The sequence below is a fragment of the Echeneis naucrates genome, chromosome 10 (assembly GCF_900963305.1).
Source record: "Echeneis naucrates chromosome 10, fEcheNa1.1, whole genome shotgun sequence".
Taxonomy (NCBI): Eukaryota; Metazoa; Chordata; class Actinopteri; order Carangiformes; family Echeneidae; genus Echeneis; species Echeneis naucrates.
Genome location: NC_042520.1, coordinates 26243896 through 26257135, shown reverse-complemented (window position 1 = coordinate 26257135; position 13240 = coordinate 26243896).

The window sequence follows — 13240 nt, the reverse complement described above, 5'->3', positions numbered from 1 at the left end:
GACAGCCACTTCAGCCGAGGACCAGTCTAGCTTGGGAGGCCACGACGAAGGACCTCGACGTGGCCTCTCTCGTCAGACATCTGCTCTTTTTGTGGGGTTGAGTTATCTACCAAGTAAGGTGCCGTTTATCTGCTTCCCCAGCGGGTTGTTCTGAGTTGTGCGAGACAACAGTGAATCAAATTTTAGTTTTAGAGCTCTCCTTCCTCAGACAGTCTCCCCCTTGTATTTTGATAAACAATCTGCCATTCATTTGCCCAAATCCTCAAGAATCATCAGCCGCTTAATTATCATTGTTATATCTTGCCAATCCATTTACATATCCAAGCTCACCTGTTTCACCTAGTTTATGCTTTGACTTGCACCTGTATATAATGAGCAAGTCCACAGTCAATCCACAGTAAAGAACATCCCTTCCAGATTGAGGGTTATAAGTGGCGATAAGAGGCAATACTATACACAATCCTAGGCACATCAGACTGTATGATAGTTGTTCATGTAGCAGTTCACTTACAGCTACACAAACATTGCATCATAATATTAATGAACTTAGTAGGATTGCAGTGCTTATGTTACTTCTATGAAAATGTCTAATGTAATATACTGTATATGTAGGCTCTGCCATATTGATGAGTGAAGACAGCATTTCTTTTAAATAAGAGTCTTTCTTATGAATGGTTTGCAAAAACAACACAAAAGCAAAGAGGTCACTGAAGTTGTTACAGCAGTTATAGTGTTTATTACAATGCTGACACATACATAGTACAATTAAGGAAAGAAAATTGTTTGTTTACAGGAAATATGTCATTGAATAATAAAAATACTCACATTTAATTGAAATAAAGTACAAGTCAGTACTACACTGGTGGGCTCTCTGCTCAAGCTCTGGCAACTTCAGTATCCTGACCAGAGCAAGAAGGCCACCAATCATGGGCCCTCTGGGCAGGTAGATGAGGCAGGCATTGGTGGAACCATTAGACAGGGCGATATGGCAACAACTCCTTCATCCTCTTAACAAGATGCTGATGCAACCACTGGTGGGTCCTCTGCATAAGACACTCAGATGTTAGCTGATTGGGCCTCTGGGCAGGGTGACCAGGTGACCACTAGTGAGACATATGGGCAGGATGGTGAAGTGACCACTTTTGGCATGGTATCATGGCCACCATTAGGTTATTGATAACTGAGGGTTACCTTGCATGTACAGCATATTGTAAGACCCCCCACAGCATTGTGGGGGATTTGCTGAAGTGTTTTGGATCAGTAACCTGTGCTTTTGATTCAGTTTCAGCTCTTTGATAGGCAGTTGCCATGAGGTTCTACTGTTTAAAGTTAGTGTTTGTTATTTGGCAAATATGACTGGCATTGGAAATGACTCATTTGGCCCCTGAGCAATGTAGCAGTAGACCACTTCTTCATACTGGTAGACTTCAATTGTGCATTTAATATTCTTTTATGAGTGCAGAGGTTCATCTCTCCTGTTTGTGAAGTGTGTTGAAAACAGTTGTTCACCACTTTCAAAATTGGTTACTGCAAGAGAGTCATATTAATTCCTTGATATGACCATGGCATTCTTAGAAACATGTTTGAGTATCTTTATGTTTGTCATAATTGTGTGGGCGTGATGCGGGAATGAGGACCCAAACGCAGAACCCACGAGAACCAGGGAGGTGTGAAGAGTGAACTTCTAATGCAAAACCAAAAAACAAAAAACTACAAAATAACAGAGGTACTGACGATGAACATAACCAAAAACTACAAAATAACAAAAAATGAAGGGACGACAGGTAAACAAGCAGAGACTGCAGCAGGGACATGAGACAACATGTGAACAAGGGACACAGAGAGACGACATCAAGGACCTGACACGGACTCAAGAAGACACAGGCAAACCACAGTAGGGCATCAAAGGCAATCTCAGGAGGGCACAATAAGGAAGTAAAGTAATGGGTGACACGACAGAACTCAGACTTCAAATTAGAACAGGAAGTGACAACACAGACTCCAACAGGACTCCAGGGTAGCAGGAAGAGGAGGTCAGGGCTGCGGAGGCGGCAGTGAGAGCGGCGCATAGTCCAGGGGGAGCACCTCTGAATCTGGAGGCCCAGCCGGAACAGGAACATGGGATAGCTGGCGGCTAGCCGGCTTAACTGGTGGCTGCATGGCCTTGAGGGCTCGCAGTATCGAGCGAGGACCCCCCTGGCCAGATGGGTTCCCCAAAAAGGGTTGTGGGCTGGAGCAGGCTCCGGGCAGGGGGGCTGGAGAATCACAAACCTGAGTCTCAGGGGTCGGGGAGGAGGCCGGTTTCTTTCAGGGAAAGAATTGGCAGGCTCGAAAATAGGTTTGTGGATAGGGTGCTGGAGAAAATTATTCAGTCTGATGTATGATGTCCAAGTGTGGGACAAAATGGCTAACCCATGGCTTTTCCTTGAAGTAACTCTGTTGGTTGGTGATCTTGTCCATATATAGTGGTTGCAGATGAGGGGGAGAAGAAATTAAGCCATGTACCGCCATTTCAAACTCAGAGACCTTCTGTTCAAAATTGCGTTGCTCCGCTGGGTCAGTTGGCTGTAATAAGCTGCAGATCAGCAATACGGAATAAGTTGAATCTGGTAGAATGTATTAGTTCTGGTGGAGTTTTAATTGAATGTGCAAATACAGGTGACACTATCAGCTGGTTACACACCTGGGAAGGGAGACTAAGAGGTGGCAAGTCAGGAAATGGAGAAAAGAGGAGAGAGAGTTAGGAGAAGATGCCTATTGTGGTGTGTAATGCTGTTTTTCTGTCTGTGATTGGCTCCATTTTATCCCTGAATAACTCCACGACCCACCCCTCCCATAGCTGGATGGATGGATGGAATGAGCTGCTGCTTATAGGCTGCATATATCCCGTGGAGGTGGGTGTACTGCTGCTGTTTCTCGGTGCTTATATCTATCTGCCTTGACCCAGTTGCTGTTATCCGGCCTTGCTGTCTCAGCCACATCTACTGTGAATTAGTAGAAACCTGAACCAATCACTGGTGTCACAGAGAGGATTTGCATGAGAGGAACGGAGGAAGGAGTGCAAACAGAAAATGAAGGAATGATTCCAAACCATGAACATCACACAGATCCATCATAGGGAGAAACTGACTGACTTGTGTCATTACCATGGCAAGCCATGGGCCATGTTGTTGAGCAGAAAATATAGCTGTTGTAATTTTTCAAAAATATGACGTGGTCTATTGTTGCATTCAGGTCAGATTAAAATCACAGGGGGTGTGGCTGATTAACCATTGGTTAAACATTTATGCTAAACCCATCATTCAATATTCAATTTTTAATGGCAAGATTATATTTTACCTTCCACTGAGGATATGCTGCATGAGACTGCATGGAACTGATTCAGTCAACCTGAGGAAAAAACAATGACATCAGTTTCTAGAAGTAGATGTGTAGCAGACTGTTTGGCCATCAATTAGTGGCCGTCCTTTGCCTGATGACAGCCAAGAGAGACAAGAAATGGGGACACAGGTAACAAAGATCAGACATTTTCCCAAAGCAAACAATGTTGATGTCAACATGTCTTCCCTGTGCCTGCATGGGTTCCTTCTGGGGTATTCCAGCTTCCTCCCAAAGTCCAAATACATACATCATATACAAATGGTTGTTTATCTCTGTGTTTCTCTATATGAGATAGACTGGAGCTGGACCTCCCAAGGTGTGCCTAGATTCCACATCAGGAGTTGACAAACCACAGGAATATGAGACGCAGAATAGGGCATGGACTGTACTATGTAACCGTAGAGACAAAGGTGGGTACAAAATGTCTGCATTTTGGAAGTAATCTCCAAAGCATAGTCTAATATGTATATGGCTTTATTATCCTTAAAAAACTATTCAGTTTATTTACACATTGCCATAGAACTATTTTGAGGGCTGTTGTATCTTCTTATCCTTTTGTCTGTGTATTTCTCACACTGTCACTCTGTGCTGTCCTCTTAATTCTCATCTTCCCCTTCCTTCTCCCACCACCTCTCCCTCACTCTCTCCCCCTCCCACTCTACTGAGTAGAGCCCTGAAACCAGCAGTGATTTGATTACTCTGTGCCGCTACGCTCTTTGTTTGTTATCAACCTTCATAAATGTTTAAGGAGCATTAAGAAGACACAAACTGGGCAGACAGCAGGGATATCTTAATGCCTAAATGACCATTACCCTTCTCCATTTACAGATTAAAAGCTTTACTTTGTTTCCTCTACCTCCCCCTGCTCACCATCATCATCCTTCTTTCTGCAGCTGTCCACCAGAGCTCTCGAGAATCAGCTCTTTTTCAACAATGGTGCTAAAGACAGATCTGTGAGGAAGGAGAAACAGATGAATAAGGGATGAGTGGAACATAAGAAAAACATTGAATTAGTTCCTATGACGTGATTTTGCATAAGGCACATTTCATACAGTGGGTTAGTGAAGGGGGGTTATAACTGTAAAATGCAAACAAAGTTTAAACAACAGAAAATAAGAATAAGTGAGTGTGTTACTAGTGACTGGTGGTGTTGTGTCTTATTTTAACCTGACCCCATCTAGTAACTTTTTCCATGCCATATTCATCTATGACCTGATCATTGACTGAAAATAAAGATGCATGTAACATCTGTGATACTATACACCATAAGTTTCTGAGGTATAGTGTGAGCTGCTCAACTGTCATCATCTTGGCAGGGAATGGTTTCAACCTTCACTTCCAGGTAATCCAAAAAGAGCGAGAAGTGTAAGGTGTGTGTTGAGCTAAGGCTTTGGTGCATGATGGTCTATTGCAAGCATACAGTCATCATAAGTGGCAACTCTTTCAATTATAAACAACTTTAAACTTGAATCAAATGTAAACAGATGAGCCACAAAATTGTCATGAAGGAGGAAATAAGTAATAGAGCTAAACTTGTTATGGGAGGATATGAGGCCTGAGTGTAAACAGGCTCATGATATAAAGACTCTTAAGCATCTTCTCCTTCAGTCAAAACACAAGGTACAGTGTCTTTGTATAGACAAATAACTGTAGCACAACTCTTAATCCCCAGACAGCAGGGGCATATTGTTGTGAGCCAATGATGCAGATCACTGAAATAATGTGGGTGTGGTTGCTTTCCATGTGGCCTGAGGTAACCAGTGTAACTGCAGCAGATATGCTATCTGCCTGAGATTGGCCCGAATAAATGAACAGCTGCTTCGTTGATTAACAATCATACTGACTGAGGAACATATAGTTCATTGCAGTTGTCATACAACCACAAATGCATGTACCATTGGACATAAATATGAGTGAATAGACAGTGAGATCATTGTCTGCAGCATTATAGTAGATACTGATTGTGTAAATGTCTCACATCATTCACATGAAGGCTGTTTTCACTACAAAAAAAAAACAACGTAAAAAACTGTGATTTCCACATTCTGCGCACATGGCTTTTGTTTTCATTTTCCTCCCGTCCCACGTGTGTTCAACTATAGAAGATTTGTATCTGAAGATGCTGTGGCTAAATTTAAAGAGAACATTCAGTCATCATCTGCAGCAATACCATATCTAAATTCATACCATATCTAATACACAGGTTGATGACCTTGTGATTAGTACTATGGCCACATTGTGTTAAAATCTTGATGATGCCGCTCCTCTCAAAAAGAAAGTGATAAAACAGAGGAGGCTGGCTCTGTGGCATAACTCTAAAATTTATGTGTTAAAGCAGGCATCAAGGAAATGAGTTGGCGTTCCAGTAACTCGGAAGAGTCTCCCCAAGCCTGGAAAGAAAGCTTAAAAACGTATAAAAAGTTCTCTGCAGTGCCCGAAGCTCGCATTATTTGGCACTAATAGAAAAAAACAAGAAAAACCCCAGGTTTCTCTTCAGCCCTGTTGCCATGCTGAGAGAAACTCATAGCTCAGTTGAACCAGAGATCCCCTTAGCTCTCAGCAGCGATGATTTTAATGACTTTTTCATAGATAAAATTATAACAATCAAAGAAAGAAATCATCAGCTCTCACCTACATTAGACAATAATCTTCAACTGAATTCAGCAACTCCTGAATCAACTGCATCGCCTATTTTACATCTGAAATCGTTCATGGAATCATGTGGTCAAAATGGGCATTTAATTGCTGTCTGTCCCTCACATCCAATAGCCTAGACTGACTTGCTGTGAAGGAGCGGCAGGTGAGCCTATCTCACTCCTTCCCTAATAAGTCCAAGCGTTTCACCATTCATGCCTCTCTGTGTTCCTCATCCGTGCCCCTTCCCCATTCTGGCCTGGTTGAGTCTCTAGCTGAAGATAATTTCACTGATAAGACGGTGGCACAGCAAGCTGGTTTTCCCCTCAAACCCCTGGAAGAGCCTATTGATGCTTGCTTGCGTCACTCACCAGGCCAGTCTGCTCCAGTAATGGTCTGTCATAATGTCTGCTTATTCCAGTCTACTCATAATGGTTGCCAGAGAGGACTACTCTCTGGCAACCATTATGAGTTTATTTCCCTAAAGTTAATGTACTCGCCCCCATAGTCTTATGTCACCCTGGTTAGTTTTACACAACCCCCTAATTGGTTGGGCAGCGGGTAAAGTTATTAATTGGAGCAGTTATTGTAATGGTCTTTGTTTGCAGTCAACCTTACCTCCCAAAGAGGGCAGCCTCACTCTGCCACCTGAGCTGTCACTCACCCCAGCCATTTATCAGGACCTCGTAAGAGTTTTCAGTAAAGACAGCATCCTTTCACTGCCACCTCACCACCTGTATAACTGTGCTATTGATCTTATACCTGGAGCCCCCTTCCCCTCTGCTCGTCTGTACAACCTTTCCTTCCCTGAAAGAGAGGCAATGGAAAAATACATTGCTGAGTCCCTAGCAGCTGGAATCTTTTGCCCCTCATCATCCCCCCTGGGAGCTGGTATCTTTTTTGTGTCCAAAAAAGACAAAACACTCAGGCCCTGCATTGATTTCTGTGGTTTAAACCTAATCACAGTTAAAACAAGTATCTCTTCCTCCCCTTTGCTTTTGAGCCCATCTAAGCAAGTTAGAATCTTCACCAAACTTGACTCAAGAAATGCCTACCATCTACTTCATGTCTGTGATGGAGATAAGTGAAAGACTGCCTTTAACACCCAGCTTGGTCACGTCGAATAACTAGTGATGTTTTTTAAGCCTTAAGCCTAAGAGACTTTCGGAATCGTTTTGTGTTCATCTATTTGGATTACATTGTCTGGGTCCCGTTGAAGTTGTCAGTGTCATCAATCCTGTGGCAGTGAAATTAAAGTTACTCACTTCCCTCAGAGTACACCCAGTTTTCCATGTCTCACAGCTCAATGGACAGCACACCCTCACCTCCCCCTGTCAGCTCTCTCCACCTGCTGACTTCTCTCATTGACATTGAACTGCTACCACCAGGTTTCAATCACTGTAGCTTTTCTATGTTTTGTTTGTATTTTCCACGACATGTTCTCTCCTCCTGTTCTTGTCCTCTCTCCATCTCTCTACTGAGCCCCCCCCAACTTCACTCGCACTCTCACTGCATCTCTCTGCCCCTCCTCATCTCTCCCACTCTCAACCCAATCGGTTGAGGCAGATTGCTGCCCTCCCTGAGCCTGGTTGTGCTCGAGGTATCTGCCTCTTAAAGGAAGTTTTTCCTTGCCACTGTCGCCAATTGCTTGCTCTTGGAGGGATATGTTGGGTCTCTTTAAATAATTTTAGAGAGTTTGGCCTAGAACTGCTCTATGTGTGAAGTGCCTTGATGGAACTTTGTTATGAGAGAGAGAGAAGCAGAGCCAGTGAGCGAGATACAGTGAGAGAGAGTGTGAAAGAGAGGAAAGGCGGGTTTGGGGGGAGCAGGATGGAGAGAGCAGGAGGAGTGCGGATCACATGAAACATGAAAACAAAACATACAGAAAAACATTCAATGATTGAACCTGGTAACAGTAAATATGGGCTAGTAAATACGCACAGTAGGTGAAATAGGGTTTTTAAAAGAAAAAGGAACAATGCGAAATGAGCATTAGTGTGTTACGATAAATAAATTGTAGCTATCACAGCAGCAGGTACTGAGCGGGAACAGGAAGTAGAGATGATTCACCACCTGTAGGATGGAGACAGGAAGAGATAGGACAGGAGGGACAAAACACAGACTGCAGGAAGAGACAAAGTTAGACATATATAATGGTCTAATCTACATCCACGGGGGGGCATAGAGGGACAGAGAGAGGGAGAGAGAAAGGGGTGCTCAGTGCAATCCCCAGCAGTGTAGGCATATAGCAGCATCACTAAAAGAAAAAGAGTAATTAAACCTGAAATTGTTAACTGTAGACTTTGTCATGAAGGAAGGTTTTAAGCCTGATCTTAAAAGCTGCAACAGAGTACCCCCCCTCGGACCAGACTCTTGGAGACTCTAGGAACCTCAAGTAAACCTATATCTAGTGAGCAAAGTGACCTACTGGGACAATGCGGAGCTATAAGCTCTTGATGGATACGAATGACCTTGGTCATTGAGAGCTTTGTATGTTAGGAGAAAGATTTTGAATTATATTCTACACTTGTATCTACATTGTATGCTGGAGTTACAAGGACTTTCTCTTTTATGGTGACACATCGAAATTGTTGCCATTGCCACAGCAAACAGGTGTAGTGGATGAAAAGATGAGTCGGTTAATTCACACAATGGGAAAAGCCAATTGAGTCCAGTAATGACTTGAGACTCTTATCATCCTCAAATATAACACATTTGATTTTTGGGTCAATGTGACCCCAGGGATATCTACTTCCAGATGATGTTTTAAATAAAATTTTTGAGTTTTTGTTTCACACACTCTTTATTCAATGAATGCATAAATAATCCCATAATGATGAAATAAAAAATTTCCTCTAGCATCATGCCAAAGAAAGAATGGATCTTGAAAGGTTTTCATCTGAATCTTAATGACCACAAAAAACTCCTTTATAGTCAGAGAAATCAAATTTTTATCTATCTATTTATCTTTTTGGGCATAGACACAGTCAAAATTTTAGCCTACCCTGCTTTACACAGGATGTGCAGTGTGTGGATGATCTTTGAAGACACTCTCAGTCACTCCTTCATCTTCTACCGCTTATCCGTAAGGGTCATGGGGGATGCTGGAGCAAATTCCAACCAACGCTCTGGGTGAGGGTGAGATACAACCTGGACACGTTGCCAGTCTATCACAGGGCCAACACATGGACACAGACAGAGAAGAATCAACCACTCACATTCACAACAGACCTAAGGGCAATTTAGAGTACTTGAAGGAAGGAAACCTATGTAGATAGATAGATAGATAGTTTATTTATCCTAGACTGGGAAATTGCAGTGTAACAGCAGCATTACACATTGGGAATAAAATATATAACATGAATGCATCTGGGTGTTCAGTCAGTAGTTTTGCAGTGGTGGAGCTGATGACTTCACAGGCTACCGCTGCATCAGCTGACGGGGGGATGTAAACAGTGATAACAATGGTGTATGTGAACTCCCTTGGTAAATAATACGGGCGCATTCCTACAGCCAGCAGTTCGATGTCTGGGTTATAGAGACGTTCCTTCATGACATTTGGAAAAGTCTGTGTCTCCCCGTACCAAACTGTAACCTGGGACCTCAACGCTGTTGTCCGGGATGTGTGAGTGCAGCCATGTTTCACTGAAGCAAAATATGCTACAGTCACGGTATTCCCTCTGGGTCTTCACAAGCGCTGCCAGTTCGTCCGTCTTGTTCCCCAAGACCTCACGTTCCCCGTTATGATCGCTGGGACCGCTGGTTTGTGTCTTCTCCTTTTTTCCTTCCGTTTCGCTCCGGACCTGCAGCCCCGGTGTCTCCTCCGTAGCTCCGTAGGCAGAATATGCAAACTCCACACAGAAAGGCCAAAGGAACCAAACATGTGACCTTCTTGTTCTGATCCAACAGTGCTAACCACTATGCTGCCATGCAGTAAATAATGCCATAAAATCAATAAAGTGTATGGATGTCTGGTAGTTCAAATTAACCAGTTGTTAACAAATGACTCTTGAAGTCAAGGTAGTCAACCCAGAGTGTCTCCATTAGGGGATGTAGGTTAAAAATAATTATAAATTCAAAGTGCTCAAGGTAAATTGGATGTGTAGTGCTGTCATTGTAAAAGTGGCAATAGTCTTCCACTGCATGCCTGATTCAGAGGAGGAAGTGCCTTTGGTACAAAAATCTTTACAGACAATGGAAAATCGAGGACTGAAAGAAAGCATAGAGACAGATCGTTGATGCTATTTTTCACTTGCTCTTAACAGTGACACAATGAGTCTGGGGGCAGTGCTAGATATATATCACCTGCCTAATATTGTGTTGCTCCCCATTTTGCTGCCATATTAGCCCGAACACGCGAATCACTGTCCATCACTTCCCACAGATGCTCAATTGCGATGCATTGTGTATACTGACACTTTTCTGTGAGAACCAGCATTAACTTCTTCACTAATTTGAGCAACAGTACCTTGTCTGTCTCTGACCACACAGGCTAGCCTTCGTTCCCCACGTGCCTCAGTGACCATTGGCCACTCATGACCCTGCCACCACTTCACTACTGTGCTTTCCCTGGGCCACTTTTGATAGATACTAATTACTGGTGACCGAGAACACCCAACAAGAGCTGCATTTTTGGACATAATCTGACCCAGTCATCCAGCCATCATAATTTGGACCTTGTCAAAATTGCTCTATCATTTGGAGGTGAGCAGGAAGCAGCCAGAGATCATTTTCAAATCAGCTGCTGCTTTTGCTGATGATAGTGAAGCATAAGAATAAAGCATACCTGAACTAACATGAGGTATCCACATGAAGTATAAGTCATTCTTGTTTTAGAGGGCAGGGTGCCTCAGTGTTCTTTAAGTGGAGGACATTTATGTTCCTCCGCTTCTTTACTGAGACATCCATCTGTCACAACTCAGATTGAAGAAAGACAACTTCTCATTCAATCATCGAACAACTCACAGAATCTGTGACTGTGTGTAGTCATTGAACTGTCCATGTTGATGATCTCCGATTTAACCAAACACCTGCCAGGATAAGAGCTGGAGGAGGTGAGTGGGTTGATTCTGTCAAGAAGGATAAAGAAGGATCAAAATGACTGGCGGCTCATTGCCAGGTGTGAGGAGTGTTGAAAAGACTTAGAGATCCATGGATTGTTCTGCTCCATTTACCTTTAGGGATCACAGGGTGTAGCAGCAGGTACAGGGTAACCCTGGCAATGAAGAGGTGATGAGCATATGTGCCAGCTAGAAAAAAATGTTGAGTATGAAAAGCATCTGAAGCACATATGAATACACAGAGAGTTGGGAATCCCATGATTCCAAGAGTCCAGGAGTCTGGTAATTTGGAAGTACAAAATTCATGAGTCCAGGAAGCAGTTAATAATTTTTCACATAATAAGATAAACCCTTTTTTGATCAGGCACAGTGAAGGGAGAAAGCATGGGAAAAAGGTGAACAACTGGCAACTAACCTTTATCTAAAATGAAAATTACAGCAAACCTTCATCTAGCAGGTAGTTCCAAGAAACATTTACATTATGCAAATATCCAGCAGTTGACCTCCATGTGGCATTTAGCTAAAAGCTAACCTCATGTGGCAGGTATTTAGCTAGCATCTAACTATAACCTTGCAGTTTCACCTATTTCCAGGATACTAAAGCTGGAATATAACAAAAACATTAAGTTAATATCACATACCATGACAAAACAGGTTAGGGTTAACACTGTGAAACAACATAGATCTTTTTTTGTTTCAGTTAAAAAAAAAGCAAACTGCTCCTTTGTTGTCTGACAGTGTTTCATGCCAATATGTCTGACAGTTCAGAGGTCTTATTGTAAACTCTGGAGACTAAAGTTGTGTGAGTGGTTGTTTGTCTCGTTATATTCATATGTCATCTCTACAATAGACTGATGACCTGTCCAGTGTGAGCCCTGCCGCCACCTGAGATGCCAGCTGGGATTGGCTCCAGCCCCTTCCATTACTATGAATGTTAAACGGTTGAAAATTAATGAATGAAAGGCATGTTTAACCAGTCCCTGGTGTAAGATCTCTGTCTGAACAGCAGAGGTCACATGGTGGGGTCACATGATGCAGCCAATAAGATGCCTCTCTCACAGCAAACACTGACATGTTTGTGACTGACAGCAGCTGCAGGGGTTTAATGACAGTGTGTGTGTGTATTTGTGTGTATTTGAGTTTTTGAGCACTGATGCGTCAGGAACCACAGAGTGTGAAATGGAGCAGGGAGGACTTCAGCTGCAACAAAACACACACACACACATCTTCTCCATCATTCCCACTTCCCACTTCCATTACCCCTCCTCTCTATTCCTCTACTCCATTCTCCCATTTTCCCAATACTTACATTTCTTCTACTTTCCCCGTATATTGCTTTGTACCTTTTTCTTCCACTTTATCTCTGAGGGTAAAGCTGGTATTTGTTAGGGTTAAGGTTAGGGTTAGACAGAGACAGTTTTCCCATGTGAGGCCAATGCTGGATTAGAATATAAAATACTTAAGTGAGACAGAGGAAGTAGGCATGCTGATGATCAAATCTGCATGTCTGCATGCGAACTATGTTATATTTTAATATACACAAAACAAATACACACACAGACACACATGTCAATCATTGGTGTCCATTCCCTCTCTCTATTGCTCTTTCTCTCTCCCTTCTCTCTGTGTCTCTCTCTCTTTGTTGTTCTGCGTCTAGACATAAATTGCTGAGACAACTACTACTATAAACAATAGTGCCCCTCTGGCCCCATCAGTGTCAAACCTCCCCTTCCCTGCTGATCTCAATTAACCCCAGAATGTTATGAGGGAGTGGTGGGGGCAGGATTCAGTCAATTGACCCCTGTGGAATTGATCAAAATGTACGGGGGTTATCAATGATGTCCAATCTACAACATTCACCATCTACAAGGACACATAAAGCTCAGCAAAACATGGAGTGGTCATGATCATAGGTCAATGTTTTTTCTGGACTCAGTTCAGAAGTGGAACCAGACAAAAAAATCGGCCTCTACGAAAGGATACTGGGTGGAAGTTAATGGTTAGGAGGGTTCAGTGGCAGCAACAGGAAAGTTTGTAGCGGTTCTGTTTGCTCTGTGGTTAAAGCAGAAGTTGACTGAACGATCTAGGAGCCCCTGGCTCATGTCACAAGGTACTGAAACCAATGGGTGGGCAACAGGTCATGAGTCGTTGGTAGTCATGGGGAG